This window comes from Lissotriton vulgaris, chromosome 8, assembly GCF_964263255.1.
Source record: "Lissotriton vulgaris chromosome 8, aLisVul1.2, whole genome shotgun sequence".
Taxonomy (NCBI): domain Eukaryota; kingdom Metazoa; phylum Chordata; class Amphibia; order Caudata; family Salamandridae; genus Lissotriton; species Lissotriton vulgaris.
In genome coordinates this window covers 1,411,623,836-1,411,642,262 of record NC_141696.1, presented here as the reverse complement: position 1 = coordinate 1,411,642,262, position 18,427 = coordinate 1,411,623,836, and the positions used below count along the sequence as shown (strand labels likewise).

At 47.1% G+C, this 18,427-nt stretch overlaps 1 protein-coding gene across 1 annotated transcript in view; it reads left to right on the top strand.

The window, feature by feature from the left end:
• LCA5L (lebercilin LCA5 like) overlaps positions 1–18,427 on the top strand; it is an 861,785-nt gene that overhangs the window by 622,043 nt on the left and 221,315 nt on the right. The window lies entirely within an intron of this gene.

Below are 18,427 nucleotides of genomic sequence, written 5' to 3'. Positions count from 1 at the left end.
TTGTCACTTACCTTAATTCTGTCTTGAGGCATAATGTCAAGCTATATCTAGGGTCAACCACATCTCTAGACCCCCCACAAATGCTATTTACCTTCAGTTGTCTTGTACCCTCCTCAAGCTTACATCTGTGATGTGTGTGAGATTCTGCACCTAAAAATATAGCCTCACAGCATTTATCAGCTAGATGCAACCATACCCAATAGGGTGTTACGACGTCATCCGAAGCCACCCTCATGCTGTGTCAGCATAGGCAGCCATCTTAGAGTGGCAAAGAACACCATAGTAAGCCTTACTTGTAAAGACTTTATCAATCAAAAAATTATGAGGATCAATCCCAATACCCCAACATGGTAACAGCCTAGTTGAAATTCGCAAAGAGCCAAATCCACCATAATGGTTATGTACGACATTATGAAAATCATTGTAAACGTATCCCTGTGACGTCAAACTATTCGTCAATATTGACGGTAAGCAACAAAAATGCAAATCTAAAATGAAACAATATAAAGACACCTTTGAAATACTTTTAGGCTGTCGGTATATTAATCGGATAGTGATTGGTCAAAACGCGGCCACACAGCTAGTACTGATAGCCGCCAACTTATAATGGTAAGGACCGTAAATTCCAAAGTCCTCACCACTAACTGCAAATAATAACCATACCCTGTATTTAGTAGTACAATATGAATGTACTTCATATGGTCAGGATGTCATTAGGTCAAAGACTCATGACCGAGTCGAAATGATATCTTACTTAATAAAGTATCTAGCCGCTCAAATGGTCCAGGGTCCAAGATCTATACATTAGCGATCATCGGTTCTGCATCATGCTTCCCATATTGTGCATTTGACCCCATTAGCTGCTCAAATATTACCAAGGTCTTGTAACTAGCGATCAATGGTTATGCATTATGTTTCCCATATTGCGCATTTGACTCCATTAATAGCATATAGTGTATTAAAAAAGTCAAGTAGAGAATGATATCAAAAGAGTATATATAAAAAGTAAGTAATTACTCTCAACCACATATGGACATTAGTTTTGCCTAACTATGCATAGAGGCGCTGAAGTATAACCTCCAACAGATGTTAAAAGTACGATCTCTATGCTAACCTTAAAAGAAAAAGGTGTGTTTTTTGACCCCCTTAGAAGAATGAAAAGAAACGTACTAGTTAAAACAAATAAGGGATTCAGTTTTCAAAAGCAACAGTTCAAATTGAAATATAGATCCAGAACCTAATAGACGGCGTAACCTCATCTTAAAAAGTAGTGGAATTCATTATCAGTATTATGGCCGTGTGTAACTTCCTGTAACCGACAAATTCATTTAGCCTCAGTCTGTTTAAGCATCAGTTCTCTGTCCCTTCCAGGTGAGTTCCAAAGAACCAGAAACAAGGATCATTTACATGTGCCACTCTGTAATGATTTGTCATGGGGTATCTAAAATCCATATTGATCAGTGCCCTACGGTGTTCCTGGATCCGTGTCTTAAGGCTACACAATGTACTACCCACATAAATCATATTGCAACTGCAGCCAATGATGTATACCACAAAACATGGGTTGCAGTTGATAAAATGTCTTATTCTGTGGATCTGTGATGTATTAAATCTGAAATCTTTCTTCTTATTTTCACCAAATTGGCAAATATTACAACTGTTGCAAGTATGAAGCCCATCCAGTTTGGATGGTAACCAAGTGGTTTTTGCTACTGTAGAAGTAACATAACTAGTACACAATGAGTCCCTGAGTGTGCGTCCCCTTCTATACACTGCTGTAGGATATTTATTAATTGAAGGACGTAATCCCGGAATGTTCAAAAGTAAATGCCTATGCATTTTCAACCTCTGGAGCAAGGTGATCAGCAGCGAGGTCACCACCATTTTCAATTCATCGATAACCACAGCCTCCTTCCCTGGAACATGGAAACACGCAGAAGTCATATACCTTCTCAAGAAACCCTCCACCAGCGAGCTCAAAAACTACCATCCCATCTCATCGAAAAAGCCATCAACCGCCAACTCACGCACCATCTGGAAATCAACAAAAATCCAGATTCTGCACCAACCACAGCACCAATACTGGCCTGATACTCCTCAACCTCACAGCAGCATTCAACACTGTACCCCACCACACCCTTATCAAGAGGTTTCATCGCATCAAAGTCCAAGGAGAAGCCCTCAAATGGATCACCTCTTTCCCCACCAAAAAACCCTAGAAAATCCATCTATCACCTTTCACCTCAGAACCCAAGAACTTCATCTGCAGCGTCCCTCAAGGCTCGTCCGTCAGCCCTACACTGTTCAACATCTACAGGACACCCTTGCCAGGTGGTCAGAATCCATGGAATGAACATTATTTCCTATGCGGATGACAACCAGCTTATCCTCTCACTATCAGAAGACCCCTCCACCACGAAGGCCAATTTTTGCAGGTGCATGACTAGCAGCTTAGACTGGATGAAGAACATCTGCCTATAACGCAACATAGACAAAATGGAAGTCCTGATCTTCTGTAACAACACTTCCCCATGGAAAGCTCCGGGTGTCCCTTTGAACTATGACCAGCACCCAATCCGACGGACCATGTACACAACCTTAGACAGCAAGCTTACCATGAACAACCAGATCAACCCAGTCCCCTCCACCTGCTTTCTCAATGTTCACATGCTCAGTAAGGTCTTTAAATGGCTCCCTGCCAACACCAGACAAGCCGTCACTCATGCCTTAATCACCAGCCAGCTGGACTATGGCAATGTACTCTATGTAGGAAGCAACTTGCAGTAACTGAAGAGACTACAGACCATACAAAACTTAGGGGCCAGACTCATTGTCGACCTACCCAAACGGACCCACTCCAGCTCCCACCTCAAGGAGCGTCAATGGCTCCCCATTAGGAAAAGGTGTAAAAATGATTATGCTGATTGTAGGAGGCTGGCTTAGTATATGCTGCACATTTATTTAAGTGAAACACCCTGCACTAAATCCAGATAACCCTTATGGTGAGTTTAGTGGTCTTAGACAACCATAAAAAGCTCTCCAAGTGGTAGCTGTGGAGAGCAGCCTTCGGGCTTAGTCCAGAAGGAGTTGTAAAGCAGCTTGTTTTACTAGTACTAATCATATAGTATAGGTTAAGTGAAAAAGAACCACTCGTAGTTATAAAAATATGTATTTATTATAAACACTCACTAACACGTTACAATATCTCCTACCTGGAGATAAAATCACAATACACAAAATACTTTAACAAAAGAATAGGTAAGTAGCACAAATACACAGTGATCTCCAGTGGGATACCAAGCTAAATACTAAGAAAGTGGAATGCGAACCTCACCCGAAGTCGAGACTGGACCCAGAAGAGACTTAGAAGAGCTGGGCACCCAAGAAACCACCCAAGGTAAGTACTCACGAACCCCTCGGAGGGCGTGTGCAGAGTGGGAAAACGACCTTGTCCTCAATAGAAGTCAATGTGGAAGTTGCGGTTGCAGTTTTCAAGAAGGACCCTTCCCGGAGGACCCTGAAGAAACCCCATGGAAGTTGGAAGGTTGGAGAGACAGTGGATTCCCCAGGAACCAGGATACCTACACCCGGTAAGCCGGGTGCATATGTGTGAAGTGACGTCGGAAACCGCTGTAGATCACAATGGAAGTCGAGAGCCAGTGGGTTGGTGTCCGGTGGGAGAACTATCAAGACTTGGCAGCAGAAACAGACGAGGAAAGTGAAGAAGGTGCAGTGTTGGGATCAGCAAGGTCCAAGGGACTCACCATGTGCAGGTGAGTCAGAGCAGGCCCGATCAAGCAGGGAGCACAATGGAACTAAAGAAAACCCTCAAGAGAACGCACATGAGTGGCAAGAGGACCTAGAGCAACTCACCAAGAATGCAGGCCCACGGTGCAGAGGATGTGGTGAGGACGAAGTTCTTGGTAGCAAGAGATGCTGAAGGCTGGAGCTTCTTGGAGTCCGAAGATCTCTGAAGGAGAGAGTCAACATGCCTTGGCAACAGCAAGTTGATGCAGTGCACAGTGGTACTGCTGCAGCGGTTCTGACGAGGGATACGGACTTCAAACTTGCTGAGAAGACCATGTAGGCCTCAAGGGAGTTGCAGAACCACCACCTGTGTTGCTGAGCCTCTTGGATTTCCGTGGGACATCAGGAGCAGCAGACCGGTTAGCTTGGTTGCTGTGCCTGCAGATGTAGGGGAGTGACTCCTTCACTCCAAAGGAGATTCTTTCGGATGTTTTGAATGTCCATAGGCAGGGAGAAGAACCTTCTATGGAGCACAGGCACAGACGACGCTGAAGACTGGCAGAACGATGAGACCGGGAGCAGCGGGAGTCTTCCCAGATGCAGTCTTGGTTCCTAAAGCAAAGTCTAACTAAGTTCTAAGTGCTCAGACAGTTGAATACGAAGTAGTTTCGGATCTGAATCTTGTGCCACAACGAATCTGAAGAGCCAACGACAGGTAGGACCTTAAGTACCCTAATGAAAGGGTTGGGACGATTCAGGGGTCCCTCCCAGAGGAGGGGCTGGACAGAGAGGAGGATACTCCCATGTCCTTTGTCCAGTTTCGCGCTAAGCGGGAGCCAACAGCTCCCTGAAATTGGTCCAACTGGAGTATACAAGGAGGGCACTAAATGTGCACTTCAAAGCAGTCTGGTGGAGCTGGCAAGCGCCCCCACAGCAGCCCAATACACTAAGTCCTGTCTGGGAGGTGGTTACACCTCCGTGCGACTGGAAGCCTATTGTTCTACCTTCCCTTGCTTGAGCCTGGCTAAGCAGCAGGAGGGCAGAATCGTCTCTGTGGACTGCAGCAGCACTAGCTGTCTGTTAGACCCTGAAAGGCTGGTACCAGGAATACAGGGGATCCTACATCCAACACTGGAATGGGTGTTGGGGTAGGAATCTAACATGTTTTATACCAAACATGACCGGTTTTGGTGCAACCACTCTATAGTTAGACATCTCGTAATTGACTTGATGTCCACGCTATGTCTAAAATGGCTGGCCGCACTTACAAAGCTGGTAGAATCGACTCCTAGTTTTGTAGGGGCTGTCCTGCTCATGAGGGCACCCTCACACTTATAATCAAGCACCCTGCCTTCAGGATTGAAAGGCCTATCTTAGGGGTGACTTATAGGTTGTAATTGCAGTGACCTCAGATATAAGGTAACTTATATATATTGTGAGTGATGCTAGCACCAGCTCACAAAGGCTGCAATGGCAGGCCTGTAGGCACAGTTTGAGAGGTCTCTCATGGGTGGCACAATACTTGCTGCAGCCCATGGGAGACCCCTGATGTACCTTAGTACCATATACTAGGGACCAAGGGCCATATGTATCATCAAACTATTTTGCATTTCCTAAATAGCGAGTTTTAAGGAATCGCTATTTAGGAAATGCAAAATGGTATGTATGAACAAAATCGCTTTTTATTTGCGATTCCTTAAGCTTCCTTATTTGCGAATTCGCAATTAAGGAATAATTTCCAATGCATTCCTATAGGCCAGGAGGCCCATAGGAATGAATGCAAAATAATTCTCAAATTGCGAATTCGCAATTTGCTAATCGCAATTTGAGAATTATTGCAAGGGTGCAGGGGTGTCTCAAAGACACCCTGCTGCACCCCTGAAAAGAACATGTGTGTGCATATGGCGCACATACATGCACTATGGGCATGTGTGTGCATCATATGCCACCTTTAAAAATGCCAATTTGTGCATTTCTGGAAGAATTCGCAAGTTACCATCAACTGAAAGTTGGTGGTAATTTGCGAATTCTTAAACAAAATTTGCAAGCTAAAATTGCTACATACATAGCATTTAAGGAATCGCAAATTTGCAATTTCCTAAATGCTATGGAAAAATAAGGAATCGCACAAGTTTGCAATTCTGATACTCCTCAACCTCACAGCAGCATTCAACACTGTACCCCACCACACCCTTATCAAGAGGTTTCATCGCATCAAAGTCCAAGGAGAAGCCCTCAAATGGATCACCTCTTTCCCCACCAAAAAACCCTAGAAAATCCATCTATCACCTTTCACCTCAGAACCCAAGAACTTCATCTGCAGCGTCCCTCAAGGCTCGTCCGTCAGCCCTACACTGTTCAACATCTACAGGACACCCTTGCCAGGTGGTCAGAATCCATGGAATGAACATTATTTCCTATGCGGATGACAACCAGCTTATCCTCTCACTATCAGAAGACCCCTCCACCACGAAGGCCAATTTTTGCAGGTGCATGACTAGCAGCTTAGACTGGATGAAGAACATCTGCCTATAACGCAACATAGACAAAATGGAAGTCCTGATCTTCTGTAACAACACTTCCCCATGGAAAGCTCCGGGTGTCCCTTTGAACTATGACCAGCACCCAATCCGACGGACCATGTACACAACCTTAGACAGCAAGCTTACCATGAACAACCAGATCAACCCAGTCCCCTCCACCTGCTTTCTCAATGTTCACATGCTCAGTAAGGTCTTTAAATGGCTCCCTGCCAACACCAGACAAGCCGTCACTCATGCCTTAATCACCAGCCAGCTGGACTATGGCAATGTACTCTATGTAGGAAGCAATTTGCAGTAACTGAAGAGACTACAGACCATACAAAACTTAGGGGCCAGACTCATTGTCGACCTACCCAAACGGACCCACTCCAGCTCCCACCTCAAGGAGCGTCAATGGCTCCCCATTAGGAAAAGGTGTAAAAATGATGATGCTGATTGTAGGAGGCTGGCTTAGTATATGCTGCACATTTATTTAAGTGAAGCACCCTGCACTAAATCCAGATAACCCTTATGGTGAGTTTAGTGGTCTTAGACAACCATAAAAAGCTCTCCAAGTGGTAGCTGTGGAGAGCAGCCTTCGGGCTTAGTCCAGAAGGAGTTGTAAAGCAGCTTGTTTTACTAGTACTAATCATATAGTATAGGTTAAGTGAAAAAGAACCACTCGTAGTTATAAAAATATGTATTTATTATAAACACTCACTAACACGTTACAATATCTCCTACCTGGAGATAAAATCACAATACACAAAATACTTTAACAAAAGAATAGGTAAGTAGCACAAATACACAGTGATCTCCAGTGGGATACCAAGCTAAATACTAAGAAAGTGGAATGCGAACCTCACCCGAAGTCGAGACTGGACCCAGAAGAGACTTAGAAGAGCTGGGCACCCAAGAAACCACCCAAGGTAAGTACTCACGAACCCCTCGGAGGGCGTGTGCAGAGTGGGAAAACGACCTTGTCCTCAATAGAAGTCAATGTGGAAGTTGCGGTTGCAGTTTTCAAGAAGGACCCTTCCCGGAGGACCCTGAAGAAACCCCATGGAAGTTGGAAGGTTGGAGAGACAGTGGATTCCCCAGGAACCAGGATACCTACACCCGGTAAGCCGGGTGCATATGTGTGAAGTGACGTCGGAAACCGCTGTAGATCACAATGGAAGTCGAGAGCCAGTGGGTTGGTGTCCGGTGGGAGAACTATCAAGACTTGGCAGCAGAAACAGACGAGGAAAGTGAAGAAGGTGCAGTGTTGGGATCAGCAAGGTCCAAGGGACTCACCATGTGCAGGTGAGTCAGAGCAGGCCCGATCAAGCAGGGAGCACAATGGAACTAAAGAAAACCCTCAAGAGAACCCACAGGCCGAAGGCACATGAGTGGCAAGAGGACCTAGAGCAACTCACCAAGAATGCAGGCCCACGGTGCAGAGGATGTGGTGAGGACGAAGTTCTTGGTAGCAAGAGATGCTGAAGGCTGGAGCTTCTTGGAGTCCGAAGATCTCTGAAGGAGAGAGTCAACATGCCTTGGCAACAGCAAGTTGATGCAGTGCACAGTGGTACTGCTGCAGCGGTTCTGACGAGGGATACGGACTTCAAACTTGCTGAGAAGACCATGTAGGCCTCAAGGGAGTTGCAGAACCACCACCTGTGTTGCTGAGCCTCTTGGATTTCCGTGGGACATCAGGAGCAGCAGACCGGTTAGCTTGGTTGCTGTGCCTGCAGATGTAGGGGAGTGACTCCTTCACTCCAAAGGAGATTCTTTCGGATGTTTTGAATGTCCATAGGCAGGGAGAAGAACCTTCTATGGAGCACAGGCACAGACGACGCTGAAGACTGGCAGAACGATGAGACCGGGAGCAGCGGGAGTCTTCCCAGATGCAGTCTTGGTTCCTAAAGCAAAGTCTAACTAAGTTCTAAGTGCTCAGACAGTTGAATACGAAGTAGTTTCGGATCTGAATCTTGTGCCACAACGAATCTGAAGAGCCAACGACAGGTAGGACCTTAAGTACCCTAATGAAAGGGTTGGGACGATTCAGGGGTCCCTCCCAGAGGAGGGGCTGGACAGAGAGGAGGATACTCCCATGTCCTTTGTCCAGTTTCGCGCTAAGCGGGAGCCAACAGCTCCCTGAAATTGGTCCAACTGGAGTATACAAGGAGGGCACTAAATGTGCACTTCAAAGCAGTCTGGTGGAGCTGGCAAGCGCCCCCACAGCAGCCCAATACACTAAGTCCTGTCTGGGAGGTGGTTACACCTCCGTGCGACTGGAAGCCTATTGTTCTACCTTCCCTTGCTTGAGCCTGGCTAAGCAGCAGGAGGGCAGAATCGTCTCTGTGGACTGCAGCATCACCAGCTGTCTGTTAGACCCTGAAAGGCTGGTACCAGGAATACAGGGGATCCTACATCCAACACTGGAATGGGTGTTGGGGTAGGAATCTAACATATTTTATACCAAAAATGACCGGTTTTGGTGCAACCACTCTATAGTTAGACATCTCGTAATTGACTTGATGTCCACGCTATGTCTAAAATGGCTGGCCGCACTTACAAAGCTGGTAGAATCGACTCCTAGTTTTGTAGGGGCTGTCCTGCTCATGAGGGCACCCTCACACTTATAATCAAGCACCCTGCCTTCAGGATTGAAAGGCCTATCTTAGGGGTGACTTATAGGTTGTAATTGCAGTGACCTCAGATATAAGGTAACTTATATATATTGTGAGTGATGCTAGCACCAGCTCACAAAGGCTGCAATGGCAGGCCTGTAGGCACAGTTTGAGAGGTCTCTCATGGGTGGCACAATACTTGCTGCAGCCCATGGGAGACCCCTGATGTACCTTAGTACCATATACTAGGGACCAAGGGCCATATGTATCATCAAACTATTTTGCATTTCCTAAATAGCGAGTTTTAAGGAATCGCTATTTAGGAAATGCAAAATGGTATGTATGAACAAAATCGCTTTTTATTTGCGATTCCTTAAGCTTCCTTATTTGCGAATTCGCATTTTGCGAATTCGCAATTAAGGAATAATTTCCAATGCATTCCTATGGGCCAGGAGGCCCATAGGAATGAATGCAAAATAATTCTCAAATTGCGAATTCGCAATTTGCTAATCGCAATTTGAGAATTATTGCAAGGGTGCAGGGGTGTCTCAAAGACACCCTGCTGCACCCCTGAAAAGAACATGTGTGTGCATATGGCGCACATACATGCACTATGGGCATGTGTGTGCATCATATGCCACCTTTAAAAATGCCAATTTGTGCATTTCTGGAAGAATTCGCAAGTTACCATCAACTGAAAGTTGGTGGTAATTTGCGAATTCTTAAACAAAATTTGCAAGCTAAAATTGCTACATACATAGCATTTAAGGAATCGCAAATTTGCAATTTCCTAAATGCTATGGAAAAATAAGGAATCGCACAAGTTTGCAATTCCTTATTTTGGGAATGTTTCATACATTCCAAAACGTGCAAAACGGCCATTTGTGAAGGCCCATAGGGATCAATGGGAAGGCTTTAACAAATTGCGATTTTCTTTTTGAAAATCGCAATTTGTTAATGCATTCCAAGGGTGCAGAGGGGGATCCAAAGGACCCCCCCCCTGCACCCCAGAAATGTAATTTGAAGTGCATGTTTCACACACACATGTCCTAAGGACATGTGTGTCTGAAACATGAAAGTTTAAAAAATGCATTTTTGAGCTTTTTCAAAACTTTTCGCAAATTACCACGAGGTTCAACCTCGTGGTAATTTGCACCTCCTAACTGCTAATTCGCAATTAGAAAAACAATCATGCATTGCTTTTAAGGAATCGCAAATTTGCGATTCCTTAAAAGCAATCGCATTTTTGGAAATCGCTAAAAATAGCGAATTTCACAAAAATGCATGATGCATCCCAAAAACTTATTAAGGAAGTGCAAACGGCCGATTTTACCGATTCGCACAGTTTGCACTTCCTAAATAGGTTGATGCATGTGGGGGATTGTGTTTTCTCTAATATTGTGGCCTCCTTTTCCCTTGAACATATTTTAATCACGCTGTATATATTGTGCACTAAATTCTATCACTGAGCACCAATGTCACTTGATCACACATCACTTAAAGCTTCACCTCGTGTTGACAGCCTTGTTTACAAATGTGTGAATATATATAAATGATTCAATTAATATAAAACAATATAGTACTCAACAATTTGTGTTACGTGTGTTGCTATTTGCAAAGTGTTCCATATGTCAAGACATCCAAGATATGAATGTTTGAAGACTATAGAGAAAAGGGTACAAACACTGAACGTTTTCATAAGAAATAGTTGGTAAACCCGACAGAACCATTGTTTTTGCGTATATACCCTGTACCACAAAGGCAATATTATATAAGCTGAAAACAAATTAGGGGCCAGATTTAGATCTTGCCAGATCTAGCCCCCGTTGCTTTTCCGTTGTTTCACTTCAAAATATCTTAAGTTATTTTCTGTTTGTTTACCATTGTGAAAAAAATTTAAACATATCTTGCCTTTCATTTTAGGCAAAATTGGTTCAACTTTACAGTAAATTTGAAGACACTGATTCAGATATATTTTTCTACATTTAAAAATAAGGCAGATCATCATATTAAAAATATTGAAAAACATTAGGGGTATGGCCAAGGAGGCCAGGATGGCAGTTGACTCCTAGCAGAGCTCCAAGCAGAGCTCTTGACACCCAACCAGCATTGATTGCTATACTGTCTGACATCATGCCATCGTACTCTGCATTTTTATATTTATTTAGTTCATTTATATAGCGCAACAGCTACCCAACAAAGGGTTTCCCGGCGCTAAGGATCCAGTAGTCTGATTTGAAGCAGGTCTTTTAGATGTTGAACAGCCAGGTTTTTAAGGCTTTCCTGAATTTCATGTAACTCGGCTCATTCCGTAATGTATGTGGTAGAGTGTTCCAGAGTGAGGGTCCAAGAAACGAAAAGGATTTGCCACCCATGCGCGACAGCTTAATTTTAGGGATTACAAAATGATTAGCCTTTGCTGATCGAAGGATCCGAGATGGGCGATAGGGACGTACAAGATTTTGCAAATACTTTGGGGCATTATTAGTGGAAATCTTATGCATAAAGCATAGGGATTTAAATTTAATCCGATTCTCAATTTTCAGCCAGTGCAACTCCCGGATGTACTTGGAGGTTGATGTGGAGATGGGAATTTTCCACAATAGTCTCGCTGCTGCATTTTGCACTATCTGCAGTCTGCGGATTGTGGCCTTTTTTGCCCCTAAGTATAACACGTTACCATAATCAAGCCTAGAGGTTATTAAGGCATTGATAACTGTTTTCTTAGTATGTTCGGGCAGCATCCAGCAGATTTTTTTTAGCCATTTTAATATTGCGAAGCAAGTGGCCGAAGTCTTCACAACTTGCTGGTTCAAATTGAGAGAGTCATCAATGATGTCCCTTGTGAACTGCTGACACGTGTGCACCATCTGGGACCCCTCGTAATTATTGGCGAGCTCTCGGGCCACTCTGTGACACGTGTGATCCGGGGAGAGGTGCCCTAAGATGGTGGCTGGACTGCCGTAACTCGTCCGCCCTGACTGCTTCGGAAGCGGACGCTCCCCACGACCCCTGGTCCACCTGGGTATCGTTACCATACTATCTTACCGGCCACTGTATTGCTCTGCATCTTAAAGTTATTGTGCTGCTCGCATTGCCTCCCCAGCTGCTTCCGCCATCATAGCGCTCACTATTCAGCCGTTTTTGTTGTAGTGGGCTGCTCGCTTTATTTGGCCATATTTATATTTATATCGCATTGCCTCCGCTGTGATTACCTAGAGTTTGCCCGCTTTGCCTTCAAAAGTGTGTAGCCTATTTGTCCCAGTGCCCCCTCCGACAGCGTAACCCTGTGTGTGCCCCGGCCTCTTCCAGTTTCGTTTCACCAGCCATCGTGTTGTTGTGCATCGGAGCCCGTCCCCTCCACCACGATCCCGCCTCCCAGCAGCCCCTCCCTCCCACTGTGTGCCTAGCCTCGCTCCGTCCTGTGCTGCGCTGTGTCCACCCTGACTGCTTCGGAAGCGGACGCTCCCCACGACCCCTGGTCCACCTGAGTATCGTTACCATACTATCTTACCGGCCACTGTATTGCTCTGCATCTTAAGGTTATTGTGCTGCTCGCATTGCCTCCCCAGCTGCTTCCGCCATCATAGCGCTCACTATTCAGCCGTTTTTGTTGTAGTGGGCTGCTCGCTTTATTTGGCCATATTTATATTTATATTGCATTGCCTCCTCTGTGATTACCTAGAGTTTGCCCGCTTTGCCTTCAAAAGTGTGTAGCCTATTTGTCCCAGTGCCCCCTCCGACAGCGTAACCCTGTGTGTGCCCCGGCCTCTTCCAGTTTCGTTTCACCAGCCATCTTGTTGTTGTGCATCGGAGCCCGTCCCCTCCACCACGATCCCGCCTCCCAGCAGCCCCTCCCTCCCACTGTGTGCCTAGCCTCGCTCCGTCCTGTGCTGCACTGTGTCTGCCCTGACTGCTTCGGAAGCGGACGCTCCCCACGACCCCTGGTCCACCTGGGTATCGTTACCATACTATCTTACCGGCCACTGTATTGCTCTGCATCTTAAAGTTATTGTGCTGCTCGCATTGCCGCCCCAGCTGCTTCAGCCATCATAGCCCTCACTATTCAGCCGTTTTTGTTGTAGTGGGCTGCTCGCTTTATTTGGCCATATTTATATTTATATCGCATTGCCTCCGCTGTGATTACCTAGAGTTTGCCCGCTTTGCCTTCAAAAGTGTGTAGCCTATTTGTCCCAGTGCCCCCTCCGACAGCGTAACCCTGTGTGTGCCCCGGCCTCTTCCAGTTTCGTGTCACGAGCCATCTTGTTGTTGTGCATCGGAGCCCGTCCCCTCCACCACGATCCCGCCTCCCAGCAGCCCCTCCCTCCCACTGTGTGCCTAGCCTCGCTCCGTCCTGTGCTGCGCTGTGTCCGCCCTGACTGCTTTGGAAGCGGACGCTCCCCACGACCCCTGGTCCACCTGGGTATCGTTACCATACTATCTTACCGGCCACTGTATTGCTCTGCATCTTAAAGTTATTGTGCTGCTCGCATTGCCTCCCCAGCTGCTTCCGCCATCATAGCGCTCACTATTCAGCCGTTTTTGTTGTAGTGGGCTGCTCGCTTTATTTGGCCATATTTATATTTATATCGCATTGCCTCCGCTGTGATTACCTAGAGTTTGCCCGCTTTGCCTTCAAAAGTGTGTAGCCTATTTGTCCCAGTGCCCCCTCCGACAGCGTAACCCTGTGTGTGCCCCGGCCTCTTCCAGTTTCGTTTCACCAGCCATCTTGTTGTTGTGCATCGGAGCCCGTCCCCTCCACCACGATCCCGCCTCCCAGCAGCCCCTCCCTCGCCCCTCCCCTTCCACTATCCATTTATGACAGCTGCATTCGCCTGCCACACCTGCAAGTTCGCCTGCATCAAGACCCACACCAAATCCACTAACTCCAAACACAGCTCCAACCCTAACCACCTGAAGTGCATCCTGCTGAACACCCGCTCAATCCACAGACACGCCACTGAACTATGGGACCTACTGGACACTGCTTCACCGGACATCGCCTTCCTTACAGAAACCTGGATGAACGCCTCTTCAGCGCCCGACATCGCCATAGCCATCCCGGACGCTTTCAAGATCATCCGAAAAGACTGCACCAACCAAACAGGAGGAGGCATCGCCATCGTCCATAAGAACACCATCAGAATCACTACCAGCCTCGACGATAACCTTGCAACCGCCGAACACCTCCACTTTCAGATCCACACCGACCTCAGGACCACACTTAGAGGCACCCTCATCTACAGACCACCAGGAACCCGTAAACAATTCAGCGAAGACATCACTGACTTCATCAGCCCACATGCCCTCGCCTCCGAGAACTACATTCTACTGGGAGACCTCAACTTCCACCTGGAAAAGAAAAACAACAGCAACACCACCACCCTTCTGGGCAACCTGGCCAATCTTGGTCTCAAACAACTTGTTAACACCCCCACCCATATAGCCGGACATACGCTCGACCCAATCTTCACCTCCAGCAAGCACATCTCCTTCGATCACACCACAGCTCTCTATTGGACGGACCACAGCTGCGTTCACTTCAGCTACAAAACTACCTCGACCCACAACCCCCCACAACCTATTCCACGAAGAAACTGGAACAAAATCACCACCGACCAACTCCTCACATCGCTCAAACAAAACCCTCCCGCCCTCTCATCGGACCCAAACAAAGGTGGCCACCAAACTCAAACAATGGATCACTCACAGCGCTGACGAACTAGCACCCTTGAAAAACCACCAAACCAAACAGAATAGCAAAAAGGCCCCCTGGTCCAACGAGGACCTTAAGAAATACAAGAAACTATGCCGTACTCTCGAGAAAACATGGAGAAAAAACCCAACCACTGACAACCTGACCACCTTCAAGACAGCCACCCGCAAACACCACCAATCGATCCGATCCACCAAGAAATCAGCATTCAAGGATCGACTCGACAACAACGCCCAAAACAGCAAGGAACTATTCAACATCGTCAAAGAATTTACCAACCCCACCGCAGCCTCAAACGACATTACTCCCTCCCAAGACCTCTGCGACTCGTTATCCTCTTTCTTCTACAACAAAATCGCCGACATACATAACAGCTTTGACAATATTTCCAAAGAACAGTCCACTCCACCTACCTCCAAACCTAAACCTCCCTCTAACATCCTTAACGCCTGGAACCTAATCACCACTGAAGACACCATCCGCCTAATGAACTCCATCCATTCAGGCTCGCCAACCGACCCCTGTCCCCACCACATCTTCAACAAAGCTGACTCCATCACCGCACCCCATCTCCGTGATGTCATCAACTGCTCCTTCCCAGAAAGCTGGAAACACGCCGAACTTAACGCCCTCTTGAAGAAACCCACAGCGGACCCCTCTGAACTTAAAAACTACCGTCCCATCTCCCTCCTCCCATTCCCTGCCAAAGTCATTGAGAAAACCGTCAACAGACAGCTCGCCACCTTCCTTGAATCCAACAACTCCCTCTCCCCCCCCAGTCCGGCTTTCGAGCCAAACACAGCACCGAAACCGCCCTTATTGCAGCGACAGACGACATCAGAACACTACTGGACAATGGAGAAACAGTTGCCCTCATCCTACTCGACCTCTCCGCCGCCTTCGACACAGTCTGTCATAGCACCCTCATACAACTCCTCAGCAACATCGGCATACAAGGAAAAGCCTTGGACTGGATCATCTCGTTCCTTGACGGGAGAACCCAGAGAGTCCGACTCCCCCCATTCAAATCAGAGGCCACCGAAGTCATCTGCGGAGTACCACAAGGATCATCACTCAGTCCCACCCTCTTCAACGTTTACATGAGTCCCCTCGCGTCCATCGCGCGACAACACAACCTTAACATCATCTCTTACGCTGACGACACCCAGCTGATCCTTTCCCTTACCAAAGACCCTAACACCGCCAAAACCAATCTTCATGAAGGCATGAAAGAAGTAGCCGAATGGATGAAAAACAGCCGCCTAAAACTTAATTCAGACAAAACGGAAGTCCTCATCCTAGGATCATCTCCCTCTGCTTGGGACGACTCATGGTGGCCATCTGCCCTGGGCACGGCACCCATACCCACAGACCACGCACGTAACCTAGGCTTCATCCTAGACTCCTCCCTCTCGATGACCAGACAAGTCAACGCTGTCTCATCCTCTTGCTTCAACGTACTTCGTATGCTCAAAAAATCTTTCGTTGGATCCCCACCGAAACAAGAAAGACTGTCACCCACGCACTGGTCACTAGCCGACTGGACTATGGAAACACCCTCTACGCCGGAACCACAGCCAAATTACAGAAAAAACTCCAACGCATCCAAAACGCATCAGCCAGACTCATATTGGACATCCCGCGCCAAGCTCACATCACCGGTCACCTGAAAGACCTCCACTGGCTTCCCGTCAACAAGAGAATAACGTTCCGTCTCCTCACCCACGCACACAAGGCCCTCTACAAACTAGGACCCGAATGCCTCAACACACGACTGTCCTACTACACACCGACCCGCCAACTAAGATCCTTCAATCAAGCCCTCGCCGCAGTTCCGCGCATCCATAGATCCACCATGGAAGGAAGATCCTTCTCCTACTTGGCGGCCAAAACCTGGAATTCTCTCCCCACTCACCTCCGCCTTACCCAGAATCACATTTCCTTCAGGAAGGAACTTAAAACCTGGCTATTCGATAAATAATGCACCCCCTCCCCCAAGCGCCTTGAGACCCTCCGGGTGAGTAGTGTGCTATACAAATTCCTGAACTTGAACTTGAACTTGACCTGGTGATTGACTTTGCGGCCTGTTAGGGCCATCTCTCTGGAGTGGTCAGCGGGACAGAGTGAGTGCCTCTCCCTCCCTTCTTCCATCCCACCATGGCTGAGGCCGAATCCAGTAGAGATAGGCGGCGGCTGTGCTGGCCTTGGCAGACACCATTTCCCCTGCCTTCATTGGGGAAGATCTGTGCACCCTGCAGCTGTATTTTTAGAGTGGAGCTGCGTTAAGGACAGTGCGGCTCGAGCCAGGGGCCGCGGAGGCCCAGATTGCCATTCATGCCTTGCTGCCAGCTGACTGGACCGGCTGTGTGCGGTGGCATAACCCCCATCCTCCCCTGCCGTGCTTGCTGCTCCGATCAAACTGCCGGAACTGTGGCATCTGCAGAGGGGGGATGCTTGATCTGAGCGGGGTGAGACTGGCTTGCTTGTTAGGTGGGCCACCAGGGTTACAGCCACCACCTCCTATTCCGGCTCTGAATTGAAATACTTGACAAGGTAGTAAAGTAGATGTGATAACATAATAATTTTGGTCAGTGCCACTCCGGCCATCATGGGCAGTTTCAAATAGCACCAGAATGGGGATCGTCATCCCACAGGACCGCAATACTGGTTGTAGATTACTCTCTTTTAGATTCGTTAAGTCATGGTGCTCTTGGATTCCTAAATAGTTGAAAGAACGAGGGTCCCAGGTTAGGCCCATGGGGAGGTCAACTGGATGGTCAGTCCCTTCTATCACCTGGAAAATGTAAGTTTTCGTTTTGTTTAATTTTAGGCCCATCAGTGTTGCATAATATTCTAGGAGGGTCCACCGCCTGTATGACTCCTTTTCCCCCTTACCCCAGATAGAGCAGTATGTCATCTGCATATTGTGAGATCATATGTTTTCGCTCCCCCAGTAACATTCCATGCGTCCCTCCTATCTGTCGAAACTGCTCCGCCAGGGATTCAATGGTGAGGGCAAACAGTATGGGAGACAACGGGCTCCCCTGTCTAGTGCCCCTAAAGATGTTATAGGGTCCTGAGACCCTAGAACATCTTTTACTCGTGCCGTAGGTTGGGCATACAATATATTAACCCATTTTACTCATCCGTCTCCTAATCCGATTTTGATCATTGTGGCACACAGAAAGTCGAACCTCACAAAGTCAAAGGCCTTTCCTAGGTCTACTGACATTATCAGTGCCTCAGGATAGTGGTCTCTGTCTGGATGGTATAGGATATGTAGGAGTCGTCGGATACTGGCAGATGTGGCCCTTGCTGGTATGAACCCACTCTGATCGGTATGTATGAGCGTTGTCATATGGGGCAATATTCGTCGTGCCACTACCTTACTCGGAATTTTAAAGTCTGAGTTTAACATAGAAAAAGGTCTAAACTCTGTTACTCTCGCTCACACAATTTTTTAGTTTTCGTGGGGTGGGGGGGGTCACCAATGCATCTCTAGTGGAGCCTGGTAAGACATTGTTCTGCCACGCTGCTGCGTATAGTGCCTCTAATTTGGCCAGTGTCTGTGCCATCATTGAGTAAAATTCTGCCGTCTGTCAATCCAGACCAAGCGTCTTCCCAGTGGCCATCTCCCCAATAGCCTTTCTTATCTCATGGGCTGTCACTGTCTCCCCCAGTCCCCTTCTCAGTGCCGGGTCTAGTGTGCACAGCGATAAGGAGGCCAAAAAAGTACTTGCGTCTTCCGACCACAATGTAGGCTTAGCCTCATATAGGTGTTTATATTATGCACAAAATTTGTCATTAATGGTATTTGTGAGGTATAA